The sequence below is a fragment of the Aquarana catesbeiana genome, linkage group LG07, assembly GCF_042186555.1.
Source record: "Aquarana catesbeiana isolate 2022-GZ linkage group LG07, ASM4218655v1, whole genome shotgun sequence".
Taxonomy (NCBI): domain Eukaryota; kingdom Metazoa; phylum Chordata; class Amphibia; order Anura; family Ranidae; genus Aquarana; species Aquarana catesbeiana.
In genome coordinates, this window is record NC_133330.1 from 306,012,745 (window position 1) to 306,027,500 (window position 14,756).

General features: G+C 43.6%; 1 protein-coding gene across 2 annotated transcripts in view; it reads left to right on the forward strand.

Moving 5' to 3' along the window:
* The window catches only part of TTLL7 (tubulin tyrosine ligase like 7), a 302,305-nt gene that overhangs the window by 177,895 nt on the left and 109,654 nt on the right, over positions 1-14,756 (forward strand). The gene's annotated exons all lie outside the window — the stretch shown is intronic.

Sequence of the window (14,756 nt, forward strand, 5' to 3'; positions counted from 1 at the left end):
TCCCTCTGCCGCAGTGGCAGATGGGACTTTGTAACATGAAATATGCTCAGAAAGATAGACTTTTTGGCATTAAAACCATTTCATAGCATCCCCAACCTACTTCTTCAGCTCTAACCAGTTTCAGAAAAAGAAAAGGTTTAATGGAACACTGACACTCATTGGAACTGAAGAATTGGCTTCTACTTCTAATCTACGAAACATCTTCAACATCTACAGAACAAGTCCAGTTGAATGTGACTAACTACTACCAGATATACACTACATTACTAAAAATATCGGGACACCTGCCTTAACACGCACATGAACTTTAATGGCATCCCAGTCTTAGTTCATAGGGTTCAATATTGATTTGGCCCACCTTTTGCAGCTATAAAAGCTTCAACTCTTTTGGGAAGGCTGTCCACAAGGTTTAGGAGTGTGTCTATGGGAATGTTTGACCATTCTTCCAGAAGCGCATTTGTGAGGTCAGGCACTGATGTGGACGAGAAGGCCTGGCTTGCAGTCTGTGCTCTAATTCATCCCAAAGGTGTTATAGCTGCAAAGGGTGGGCCAACTTAATATTGAACCCTACAGACTAAGACTGGGATGCCATTAAAGATCATTTGCGTGTAAAGGCAGTCATCTCAATACTTTTGGTAATATAGTCTACCATGACCTGGATAAATGACTATCTATACTTGGATTGATATCACTACTCATCTCTGGCTGCAAACAGAGGTGCTCTGGAAGGCTTTGCTCCTCAATTTTTCCCACGCTTGGAATGACATTTGTCTGTTACTCCCCCTCCCCTCCACTCCTGAAGGCTCACATGTTTGCAGACATTGCTGCCCTTAGAGTGCCTTCTGATCCCACCCACTCAAGTGTCTTGTTTAATGCTGCCTATATATGTCTTTCATATACACGCTATAACTCATGCTGTATGTGCAACCTGTGTTTATAAGGGAAGTTAACCCATTGTTTGCTGGTTAGCTTTTAATTTGCAGGTATTCTGGTTGGATTACATATTGTAGCTCATTTATCCCAAATGGTTAGCATGTTTTTTAATACAAAATGCATGGGTATCAGAGACTCCCCCCTCCTGGGGCTTCGGAGGTGTACCGTGGCTCTTGCAAGAGAAGGGACCTCTTTCCTATCAGGGCAAAGTGTGTGGTTCTCTCTAAACTTTCCTCTCTCTCCCCCCCCTACTGCTGTTTGTTAACTCTGGAGCAGGCAGCGCACCACCAGCCTGACTGGATGATTATGGCATGCGTTGGGGACTGGGGGGCAACGAGGCCATACGCAGGGTGGGTGCCTCCTCCTGGGAGGGGGTATGGGAGATAGGGTGCAGTCCTGACATATAGTGACTGAACGAGTGCCCGTGACCCCCCTCTGGGGCAATTAGTGGTCGCACTTCCTTGGATTGCATCACTGAAGGGTGATGTAGTTTCTTGGAACCGTTACACCTCTCTCCCTTGGATGAGATGGCGGATACATTTAACGCCATGTTTTGCTGCAATGCCTTGTCTAGTGTACGGGGGAAATGTTAGTCCTCTCCCCAGTGGGAGTTATTTATAGTGAATATTACGGGTTGTTAACAATGTTACTGGTTCGACTTCCTCTTTAAGTTTTGTTGTTAGGATATTTCTTGCTGCTATAAATTTGTGTCTATGCCAATGCTGAAGGGCCCTGGCATGGGCTCTGTCCTCTAGCTGTTTCCACCAACTTCCCCACATAGGCCTGCACTTACATGAACCTAAGCATTCTAAAGTGAGTGCCATCTGTAGTACCTCTTTTTAGGACCCCGACTACTCCCTCCTGTTCTATCCCCTCCTTTCTCCTTTTCTACCTCCCTCCTCTCCCCCTCCAAACCCCAACTCTCTCCCCCCTATATCACCACCCCTTTTTTATTTCCCCCCCCCCCCCCAGAGAGGATGGACGCTGTGAATGTTCTCTCTTTAAATGCTAAGGGACTTAATGTCCCGGAGAAGCGGAGGATGCTTCTTAGTGATCTGAAACGCTCTCGTACAGATGTAGCGTTTGTACAAGAAACTCATTTTAGGATGGGGGGGGGACTTCCTTCTTCCTTTCCTTCAAAACAGATTCTTTCCTTGTGTATACCGCGCTACTAACCGGGAAGCGAAATCTAAGGGCGTTTCGATTTTGATCTCTAGTCGCATCCCTTGGGCTCTTTCCGACAGTTGCTTTGACACAGCGGGCCAGTATCTTTTCCTTAACCACTTCCCTACCACACATAGTGATATGATGGCGGCAGGAACCCTTTGTCCCTCCGGGCCGCCGTCATATGACGTCTTTTACTTTCTGAGCTGTCGCGTCACTAGGCACCCAATGCGCGTGGCTGGCGCCCGTGATGTCGGCCGGGCACCCGCGATTGCCCGTGAACACTGCAGGACCGTGGATCTGTGTGTGTAAACACACAGATCCACATCTTGTCAGAGGAGAGGAGACCGATGGTGTGTCCCCAGTACAGAGGAACACCGATCGGTCTCCTCCCCTTGTGAGTCACCTCCCCCTACAGTTAGAATCACTCCCTAGGATACACATTAAACCCCTTCCTCGCCCCCTAGTGTTAACCCCTTCCCTGCCAGTCACATTTACACAGTAATCAGTGCATTTTTATAGCTCTGATCGCTGTATAAATGTGAATGGTCCCAAAATAGTGTCAAAAGTGTCCGAAGTGTCTGCCGCAATATCACAGTCATGAAAAAAATCGCAGATCGCCACCATTACTAGTAAAAAAAAAAAATAACAATAAAAATGCCATAAATTTATCCCCTATTTTGTAGATGCTATAAGTTTTGCGCAAACCAATCAATATACGCTTATTGCGATTTTTTTTTACCAAAGATATGTAGAAGAAAACATATCTGCCTAAACTGAGGAAAAAAATAGTTTTTTTTTTTTTTTTTTAATGGGATATTTATTATAGCAAAAAGTAAAAAATATTGTGTTTTTCTCAAAATTGTCGCTCTTTTTTTATTTATAGCGCAAAAAATAAAAACCGCAGAGGTGATCAAATACCACCAAAAGAAAGCTCTATTTGTGTGGAAAAAATTATCAAAATTCATATGAGTACAGTGTTGCATGACTGCGCAATTGTCATTCAAAGTGTAACAGCGCTGAAAGCTGAAAATTGGTCTGGGCAGGAAGGGGGTGAAAATGCCCTGTATTGAAGTGGTTAAAGGCCACATCGGCGACACCAAAGTGACGTTGGCTACCATTTATGCACCAAATACTCATCAAGACTCGTTTCTATGTAAAACCATCTCAAAGCTAGTGGAGTTTGCGGAAGGTAAACTGATCCTCGTTGGTGATCTGAATGTCCCCCTTGACCCTAACGTAGATACCTCCTCTGGTACTTCCTCTGTTCCCCTCAGTTCCAGAAACCATGTACAACAAAAACGTAACAATCTGCAGCTGGTGGACGCCTGGTGCATTTTCCACGTTAAAGAACGAGATTACGCTTTCTTCTCCACACCTCACCAGTTATATTCTAGGATTGACCTCTTTCTGGTCCCTCACCAACTACTATCCCTCGTTCTAGACGCCACTATCGGTCATATAACCTGGTCTAATCACGCAGCGGTTATGCTGCATCTCTCCCAGTCAGCCTCTACCACCACTCCGGATTGGAGATGGCGCCTGAATGGGAGTCTCTTGCAGATCTCAGAGGTTTTGACTGACGTGGCCCAAGAACTCACAGCTTATTTTCAGACGGATGCTACCCCTGACAGTGACCCAGGTATAGTGTGGGAAGCCCATAAGGCGGTCATACAGGGTACTCTGATCAAACACGATTCCCGTGTTAAAAAGGCGAGAGAAGCACAGTTGACAAAACTGTTAGCCGATATCCATTCTCTTGAGCTGCAGCATAAAAGAACATTGATTCCATCTTCAGGGACCGAACTTCGTGGACAGGTCTCCGACCTTCTTCGTTACATAGCTAAAGCAGCACTTCAATCTTGCAAGAAGCTAGCGTATGAAACGGGTGACAAGTGTGGCTATATCCCGTATATTAATGGTACGGACGGACGAAGAATCTCATTACTCAAAGATATCGCCCATACCTTTGGGGAATTCTATTCCGCCCTATACAACCTCCCACCTTCTCCTCCTTCCCCTTCCATAGAAGATTACTTCTCTTCGGCGTACTTGTCGTGCCTCCCGTCCTCGGTTCGGAGGGAGCTTGAAGTCCCGATTACTGTCGAAGAGCTAAGCGGAGCAGTGAAGTCAGCCAAACAAGGAAAAGATGGGTTTACTATACAGTACTAGTAGACCCTTCTGCCCCTGTTTGGTCCACATATGGTAAACGTGTTTAATGACCTAGAACAGACTACCTCATTCCCCCCCGGAATCACTGTTAGCCCACCTCTCAGTCATCTCAAAAGAAGGGAAAGATCCCTCTGTTTGCAGCAGCTATAGGCCGATTTATTTGCTGAATGTGGACCTGAAGCTCTTTACCAAAATACTTGCCTCTCGACTCCAATCCTTGTTACCCCAACTAGTCCACCTGGACCAAGTGGGCTTTATCCCTTCCCGCGAGGCCAGTGACAACACAGTAAAAGTACTTCATCTAGTCCACTTCGTCAAACAGTCAAACAAGCTCTCCTTGCGTATTCCTTAGTCGATACAGAGAAGGCCTTTGATAGGGTGAATTGTGCCTTTATGTTTGCGTTTCTGAGACACATGGGTTTCGGGAAGCAGATGCTTCGTTGGATATCTAGCATATACTACTCTCCATGGGCCGTGTTCAAAGAAAATGGGGGTATTCTCAGAGCTGTTCCCTATCTCTAATGGTACCCGCCAAGGATGCCCTCTCTCCCCCCTACCATTCGCCCTTTTGTTTGAACCATTCCTGAACAGGATTAGATTAAACCCAGATATATCCGGCATTCAGGTGGGCGACCTCACCTATAAAGTCTCTGTTTACGTGGATGACCTACTCTTCTCCTTGACCAATCCGCATATTTCCCTACCGAATCTCCTGAAAGAATTTGACCATTACGAAGCACTCTCAAATATGAAAATGAACTACTTTAAATTCAAGGCGATGGGAATCTCTCTGCCCTCTCCTTTGTGTCACACCCTACAGCTCAAATTCAACTTTAAATGGACGTATTCAGCTTTGAAGTACTTGGGCACCCATATCCCCCCAAATCTAGCTGATACATTTAGGATGAACTTTCTTCCCCTGCTCAGTGAAGCCCGTTCCCTATTAGACAAATGGAATAGAGGTTTACACTCCTGGTTCGGCCGCTGTAACATCATCAAAACGAGCATCTTGCCAAAGTTTCTGTACCTCTTTCATACTTTAACTATCTCCATCCCCTCGTCAAATCAATACCCCCTTTACCAAGTTCATCTGGGCACACAAACAGCCTAGGATTGGTAGGCACCTTCTGCCGCTACCTAAAATCTATGGAGGGGTAGCTGTCCCGGATGCGCTTAAATATGACCAAGCAGCCCACCATGGCAGGGCAATAGACTGGTGCAGACCTAAAGATCTAAAGCTGATGCACATAAAATAGCAGTTTAGTCCCATTCCCCTGCACAGGGCGCCATGGTGCTTTACTTCCCTATCTGCTTCCCTCAAGTCGCATCCTACCATAGGACCCACTCTCTGAGTCGGTCATATGGCATGTATGAAACCGGAGCTTTCCTCTGCCCATTCTCCTCTGTTTCCCATATTGAGAAACCCCGAATTCCCTCCGGGTATAGAACAAGGTCTGTTTCGGAATCTCCAGGAGAGCAACTGCTTTCAAGTCTCCCACTTTCTAATGGCTAACACTTGACCCACAATCTCCCAATTGATGCAACCGGATGGTCATTTTAGATTATCTTTCTGGCAGGCGCTTCAACTTCAGAATTTCTTCCAAACTCTGGGCCCCCCGACTCATTTTCGGAGTCAGCGGACCCTGTTTGAATCTTACTGTGAAGACAAAGACCCCCTCCCCCGCACCCTGTCTAAGATGTATGCCTTGCTTATATCCCCTGCAGATGACTTTATCATGCCGAGTCTTGGTAAATGGGAAAGGGATCTTGATAGGACCTTCATGGCTGCCCAGCGTCAAAACATCATCCACCTTTGCCTGAAATCATCCATCTGCATGCGTACGTAAGAATTCATCTATAAAATATTGACGCGCTGGTATCCCATCAGTCTTGAGTAAATATTTTCTGGAAGCTTCAGAGTGTTGCTGGGGATGTGGAGACGAGAAGGGAACTTTCCTTCATGTCTTCTGTTCCTGTTCAAAGCTTCAACAGTGCTGGTCTGAGGTACAGAGGATCTCTCAACAATTCACGGACTTCCCAGCCTTCTTCCTGCTCCACTGCTCACAGATACCGATTTCGACATGCAAAAAATCAATCCTTTGTCACTTGACTAATGCTGCCAAAGCCTGTGTTACGCTGTGTTGGAAGGACCCCAATCCTCCTTCCATCACCATGTGGCTCAATAGGGTCAGGAGTGTCAATTTCCAGGAAGATCTGGTACTTACCGCTCAAAATAAAAGAGAACGATACACGAAAACATGGACATACTGCAACATGTTTGTGTATTTGGCCCACGATCTCCCAACTGATGCAACCGATGAAGGGAAGTCCCTCCTAGAGAGCTGCTCTGGGTACTGAGGTCCTCCTGTCATTCGTACTGTGGCATCTATGAGTCCCATCACCCTGGTTCCCCTCCCTCTCCTCTTCACTTCTTGTCTCTGCACCCTTTTGGGTGACCCTATGTTTATATCATCTAGCTTCCTTCTGTCCTAAAATGTAAAGTGTCCACTCGTGCAATTCAACACGAACAGAATGTGCATGGTTACCACCTGATCCTTTGAAGTGGGAGGCTCGCCTGCATGTCAGTGATGCTACGCTGACTTGCTTCTGAGCAACTCTACATTTGATTGTACTACTCTGGACTGTAACTATATGTGATGTGCCATGGCACCCCTGGTGCCTTCGCTATATTGATGGATTTTCTTTACAAATAAAAAATTTGAAAAAAGAAAGATGTTCTGTTCTTTTCCCTGGCCCCATAACGGAGTCTAGCTCTCCTTTCCTCTTCTATTTCATGAAGTGTTCATAAATAAAATATTACTTTTGAGTGGACCGACCCTTTTCTGTTAGATCTTCTATAGCTGCTGCACAGGAATGGGTTTAGCCGTGTCTTAGAAAAATAATTTAATAAAAAGCAGTGCATTGAAAACAGGTTGGATACTTTCAGGTTTAATGTGTACGTACTTTTAAACAAGTATTTTAGAAACATTACATTAAAGTCAGGTGCATCAAGAATGGCACAGGAACTGCTGTTGCGTAGTTGTGCCCGAAGGCTCCCTCCAATTTACTACTGCGATAAAGAAACCAGACTCACAGAAAATATTCACAATAATGTTCTGCTCTTTCTTAAACAGACAAACTAATTTAGGCAGCTCATTTTCCTATTTTATGCTTCATTTAAAATACAACACACATTGGAAGATGAAGCGGCTGCAATATGGCTGCAGCATCTGTGTTCCAGTTATTAATGCCCTGACAAAAGGCGAGTAATACTCATAAACCATCTACTGGGAAAATCGGTCAGTAATTATAATATGGCTGCTTAAAATATGGCATGTTAGGCATCTCTTGCTAAGCCTGCCGCGAGATCCATTAACGAGCACACGCTACAGTGTGGCATCTCATGCTGGGGCTCACATCTCTGCTGATGCAACACAAGTCTTAATACTCGTTTTTTTTCAGAAATAGACTTTGGAGAGACTGTTGATTAGGAGGCATAATAGTTTCCAATTTCCATTAACCACAGCAAAATATTTCACAGTGAACCCAGTGAACTCCCTTGTCCTTTTGGCCTCTTGTGCAGCAGAACAGACAGTGGGGTAGATTTACTAAAACTGGAGCACTCAGAATCTGGTGCAGCTGTGCATGGTAGCCAATCAGCTTCTAACTTGAGCTTGTTCAATTAAGCTTTGGCAATAAAAACTGGAAGCTGATTGGTTTCTATGCAGAGTTGCACCAGATTCTGCACTCTCCGATTTTAGTAAATAACCCCCAGGATGTCCACGCGTAGTTGCAAGAAATAATTGGTAGCATCAGAAAGTGGGAGTCTCATTTTTTGGTGCAAAGTAGCTACAGTATATTGCATAGGGGGCAGTGATGTAACTAAACGCTAACTATTTAGAAAAAGTACATTTTCTAGGTTTTATTTTAATTTATAAGACAACATTTTTTTTACTAAAACTGGAGATGCAAAATCTGGTGCAGCTGTGCATGGTAGACAACCAGCTACTATCTTCAGCTTGTTCAATTAAGCTTTGCCAATAAAACCTGGAAGCTGATTGGTTCCTGTGCAGAGCTGCACCAGATTTTGCACTCTTCAGTTTGGATAAATTTCCCCCACTGTCATCTTGTCCATGTGGGGCTCTGGAAAGGCCCTCTTCCATACCAACTACAGTCGCCTTACCAGCGACTCCTACTCCTTGCCAAACCTTCCTTCTCCTTAGCCAGTATTAAAATGGTCGGCGCTGGTGACCAAACAGAGCAGTGACTTTACTCCCTCTGTGATGTGACAGTGCTCAGGCCTAGCGATAGGCTGCTAGACCTCAGCATTGTCACAGGAATGGAAGCTACATACTTCTACATACCAAAAGTGCCGGGTATTGTGGACAGCTGCAAAGGACGAAGGAGTGGGCGGGGAGCATTGGTAATGTGTGTACAGTATAAGTGGTCCAGATCGTGGTGTTGACTTTTCAAGACAATTTCAATTTCACCAACTGCAGCCAAACATTTTTAATAGATTTGGGAAGAGTAAATATTTGTCAACTTTTTATTGCTGTCCCTGACCTATTGACACTACTCCCTGTTCCTGTGACAGCAGGAGAAAACGTGAGGGGAGTGGTTGTCACTGGGCCTAGAAGACACAGACAGTAATAATACCCTAAAAGGGAGTCTAACCTTTCTCAGTTTTACTGGAAATTTTTTTTTTAAAATATAAATTTTTTATTTTTTGTTTTATAAAAAAATACAATAAACAGCCGAGTGAGACAAAGGCATCACAAAGGTAGACAGAACCCTGCGCCTGAGCATTAGGGGGAAAAGTAATATAAAAAGTATGGTCACATCATCAAAATCAAAGATATGGCTATAGTCACCTCCATAGATATTAAAGTGATTTAAAATGTTGCATCAATGTGCCTAATCTTCCATCTCAAAAATCTAGTGGAGCAAACTTTACGATGCTGAGATGAGCAGAATTACCCTCTCTTTCAACCAGGTGACTGAACTCATAGATCCTCTTAAGTATGCGTAAGGTAAAATGCCCAGTACGGTCAGTCAGGCTTCAGGGTGTAAGTACTGGAAACGTATATTTTGCTGCAGTCTTTGTCCCGACTAGAGAGATTTCTCATCTTTGCCTGTCCCTGTTGTGCTGTGGTGTGAGGTAGTGCAGGTTCTCTGTGGCTGCTCCACCCAAGGAGGAGGATTCCTAAGACAATTAGTCCCTTTAAGGTATTATGGATGTGAGGAGCACCATGAAGGATGGTCTTGAAAACCTTACAATTGTGAAAAATCTTATTTGTAAATGTATACAAAGCGTGCTACTGAGTTTTGGGACTAGGTATCTACTTCAATTCATGGCAACAGAGTGTGGTCCCCACTTCACCCAAGATATCCCACCATGATTTCAAATCGAACCATACACTGATTTAAAGTTCCAAGCTAGTTCCAAGCTAGTTGGCCCCTAAACGAGCTTCTGGTGGAGCTGCCACCTCATCCTTTTAAACCAGAACACATGTGAATTATACAGATTCTGAGGCTAATTTAATGCAGCTAAGGCACCAAGTGAGTTTAATTACAACCTTAATCAGCCAGAGAACCTGTGTAATTCATATGTGTTTGGTTTTAAAGGGATGAGGTGGCAACCCTAGCTTCTGGAGCAGATTCTTATACCTATCATTGCAGAAATTACTCCCCAGGATCACTGTGTATATATCGGTCTAAATCAGTGTTTCTCAACCTTTTTTTCAGTCAAGGCACCCTTTAAAATGCTACGCTGACTTGCTTCCGAGCAACTCTACATTTGATTGTACTACCCTGGACTGTAATGCCCCGTACACACGGTCGGACTTTGTTCGGACATTCTGACAACAAATCCTAGGATTTTTTCCGACAGATGTTGGCTCAAACTTGTCTTGCATACACACGGTCACACAAAGTTGTCGGAAAATCCGATCGTTCTGAACGCGGTGACGTAAAACACGTACGTCGGGACTATAAACGGGGCAGTGGCCAATAGCTTTCATCTCTTTATTTATTCTGAGCATGCGCGGCACTTTGTCCGTCGGATTTGTGTACACACGATCGGAATTTCCGACAACGGATTTTGTTGTCGGAAAATTTTATAGCCTGCTCTCAAACTTTGTGTGTCGGAAAATCCGATGGAAAATGTGTGATGGAGCCCACACACGGTCGGAATTTCCGACAACAAGGTCCTATCACACATTTTCCGTCGGAAAATCCGACCGTGTGTACGGGGCATAACTATATGTGATGTGCCATGGCACCCCTGGTGCCTGCGCTATATTGATGGATTTTCTTTGCAAATAAAACATTTGAAAAAAGAAAGATGTTCCGTTCTTTTCCCTGGCCCCATAACGGAGTCTAGCTCTCCTTTCCTCTTCTATTTCATGAAGTGTTCATAACTAAAATATTACTTTTGAGTGGACCGACCCTTTTCTGTTAGATCTTCTATAGCTACTGCACAGGAATGGGTTTAGCCGTGTCTTAGAAAAATAATTTAATAAAAAGCAGCGAGGCACCACACTGTAAAATGTAAAAAACTAAATTAATAGTTTTACATAATGCAGCAACATCTTCACACATAGGACACCCAACATTAGAGGTGATTTATTCTTCCAAATCAAATATACATTTACACACTGGTACTGACTAGTATTCCAATGTTTCTCTTCTCCCTCAGTTTCTCTACCTCACTCATCTAATGTGACCGCAGTGCTGACGAAGAGGGGCAGGGTAGGCGCAAACAAGGATGCTGTGTCAGCGCCCAACGTCCTCCTTATCAACCGATTACATCATTGGTTGTTAGGATGCTGGCAGCTGGAAGGTTGTAATGGTGCACAATGAAAAACCTGTGGCTTTATGTAACTAAAAGGCAGGCATGATCTACCTGCTGACTTGTATACAATTATTGGACAGTTTGGTAAGGCACCCCTGAAGAAGCCTGAAGGCACCCCAGGTGCATGCTTGAAAAGGGATGGTCTAGAATACATTTCCTTTCTTCAGCATCTGCCAAGCCCTCATGAAGGGAGGCTTATTAACCCCCCCCCCCCCCAAAAAAAAATGTGCTGGATTTAACTGATTGTCTCTTTTAATAAAAACAGTGTATTGACTTTGCATACACATGTATGGGTCTTATTCTTCCTTGTGCACCAGTCAATCCAAGACACATGCCGACCTACGACCATTTTTCCCTGGAGAGCTGCCTAAAACAAAACCTTCTTCTATACCAGACCTTCAATTGAATTGGAACAGTTACAAACGATCCTGCGTCTTCTATACTACAATGCTATGGCAGTCAGTATCTAGCTCTGATGAAATGTAGCATTGACAGAGCTGAGGTATATTTTTAGTGCGGAAATGTTGACTTTGGTCAATTAAACCGCTTTCACCTGAAGGCTCCTGTTCCGTAGACGGCTGGTCCAGGAATAGAAGCAGCAGCCATCAATCAAGTCCTGCGATCATTCTGAGGAGACACTGACATGCTAGTCACTGTTTTTCTGATGTTTCCACAATTCAGTCTATTCACTGGAAGTTCATCCATGACTGGAGCAGGTTTTAGTAACCTGCTGAGAACACTTTAGTTATTTAATGGTTATTAAATGGATGTGAAATGGTGCTAATCATGTATAAGCCATACTTTCCTCTCCCCCCCTCTCATGTCTGACCAGAATAATAATAAGGCTTCCTTTCAGACAGACTTTTCAAAGCCAAAACACTTGAGGCTTTAGGAAGTAAGAAGGAAGACATTTTAAAGGGAATGTATATGTGATGTAATGTTTTTATACACATTAATGTAAAAGATTAGTTTATCAGCATGGGTTAGTGTTTTAAAAGCTTGATTTGTACATAGAATTTGTAAGGATTTATGTACATGGGGGTAGACATATTTGTTTATTACTTAAAGTATAATTCATGAGGTGAAAATTGCAACGTCATCCGCCCACCTCTCCACCTCAGCTAGTCAGGAGAAGACTCATATTTATTGATAAAAAATAAAAAATCAGGGCTCTGCTTGAATGGTTAGAAGGGTTCAGGCTGACTGAGTTTTGTTTCGGCAGCAGATGGGAAGTCCCCTGTATTGCTGCAGAACACAGCACTGCGTACTGTATATACTAAAAACGGGATAGATAATGCCTCATCCAAACAAACACAAAGAAAAAATAGAAGTCTTTCTGGAAAACACGTTTCCAGTTTTTTACAATGGTGGACTATAGTGGCAGCATGATGGAGACACGGATAAAATAAAAGGATAAGTTTTATTATACAGTGCTTAAAATACAAGGTACATAAGATTAGACACTATTAGCCCCAAGAAACCGGGGGTATCAAATTGTGATCCAAAGTACAATAAAAACATGTATTGTCATAGCATGAACTTAACTTCCAATTACAGCATACGTAATGCATGGAAGATGTCTGTAAGGTCAACGTTTCGCCAAACACTTGGCTTCCTCAGGACCCATACAACAAGGTGAAAAATTGCCTAAAATGACATTAGTTGCATCAAATAGTATCATATGATTAAATAAGACACACGTGTTAAATGCATATGTTAGACCTGTTGACAAGTGCCAGTACCAGCGATCACATATGGTCAGGGAGATCCACCCGTTAGCGGGGCGGTCTTAGAGGCACATAAGACCAAGAGCCCTTCTTCAAACGGGAGGAAGGAAAGGCGTCTGTGCTGTAATGGATAACCAGATTGATGGCTCAAACACTAAAATAAATGAATATAATATATATCTAATTACCCACCAGTGGTATACCTGTATCCGAGGAAGGGACTAAACAGTGTGTATACTGAATAATTACCGTGTGGTCAAATGTAGGTAACAGATCCCATAAGGAGACAATTCTTATAAGTAGAACGTTAATTGCCTGTTAATTAGTAGATCATGATATCATGATATAGTACCAGATTGAATGAGCCATGTAAACCCTCATCACAAGGGTGCTAACTCAGGCAGGTAGGTATAGGTATTTAAACTCACAATTCAATGCAAATGTGCTGATATAATAGTACAAGATACAAGGGCCGCTCGATCCTCCTCATATGAAGTATTCCAGTGTAGGATCCCTAAGACTAGTGTTAATGGTCCCAATATGAGAACCCTGGTGAATGTGAGGGATAAATGATAGTAAGTAACGGGTGTAGGGGCCATTCTAAACCATATCACACGAATGATAGGGGGGCGACTCCCACCTATAGACCTATACCACAACATATGAGCGGGGGGGCTGCTTACCGTCTGCCTATGAGCCATCCATCCTATGGTCCCTCCATCCGCAGGATGTACAGAAGCCGTGTCCATGTCATGAAGGATTCTGGACAATTGGTGACATTGAAGGGTGGCATCAAACCAGAGTGATCTCCGCCTGACAGTACCAATAAAGTCTCCTTTACTGCACAGTCACAGGGTGGAGGCAATAGGATGAACAAGCATTATGCCTTTACTGCAGCAGGGAAAAGTTAGGTCACCGGGTTGACTGTTCGGTCCAGCAAAGCTGTGTACGGCAGGCCATAGATTATGCAATTTTCTTGCTTTCCACCGTGGGTGGAAGGAAAGAAGTTGCTCAATTCTCTCACCAACACATTCCGTGTTAAAGGGGGAATGCCCCTTGCAGCTCTATTGTGTTCTGCCAACAGGAGCCTTCCCTGCCCACAGAATACAATGATTAGTGTTGCCGGATATAACTAGACAGGCTAATTGTACAACCAGGGTGCCCATGCATGGACCAAAATTTTGCTGGTCCCTGCTTAACTAGCTGAATTTTGATCCATGTATAAGCTTTAGTCTCAAGACTGGATAAAGGGAAGTAAAAAATGATTGTGTAATCCATATATTTCAACCATCTATTCAGCTGTTTGTCTTCAGTTTTTGTTTAACAATAATACTCCTACTTTGGAGGATGCCCGAAATGTATCATATCGATGCATAGTCAAACGCATATGGGGCAGCACAGTAGATAAGCTATTAGCACTTTTGCCTGGCAGCAATAGGGTAATAGGTTTGAATTCCAACCACGACACTACCTGCACAAAGTTTGCATGTTCTTCCTGTGTCTGCATGAGTTTCCTCCAAAACTTCAAAGACATGCTGGTAGGTTAATCAGCTCCTGTAAAAAATTTTAAGTATTCTAACAGCAGGGACTCCGTTGTCAGAATATACTGGTCAGTGATTGAAATAAAATTTTACAGCAATTCTGTTCAACAGAAGGTGATCTGATGATTGAGTTCTGTTGAAAGGGAAACACACACATATCAAAATTTGGCTTGTTCCTGCTGAACCGGCCAACTTTCAGTCCATGTGTACCCAGCTTGAATTTTTGAATGGGGACGTTTGCTCTAAAAACTGTCTAAAAAGGGCATTTCCCTCACTTAGGGCAGATTTCCTTTAATTTCTGATTGTGTCTTTGGGACAGGGAGTAAGGGGAAATCTCCCCAGAAAGCACACACACGCAGAAAATAA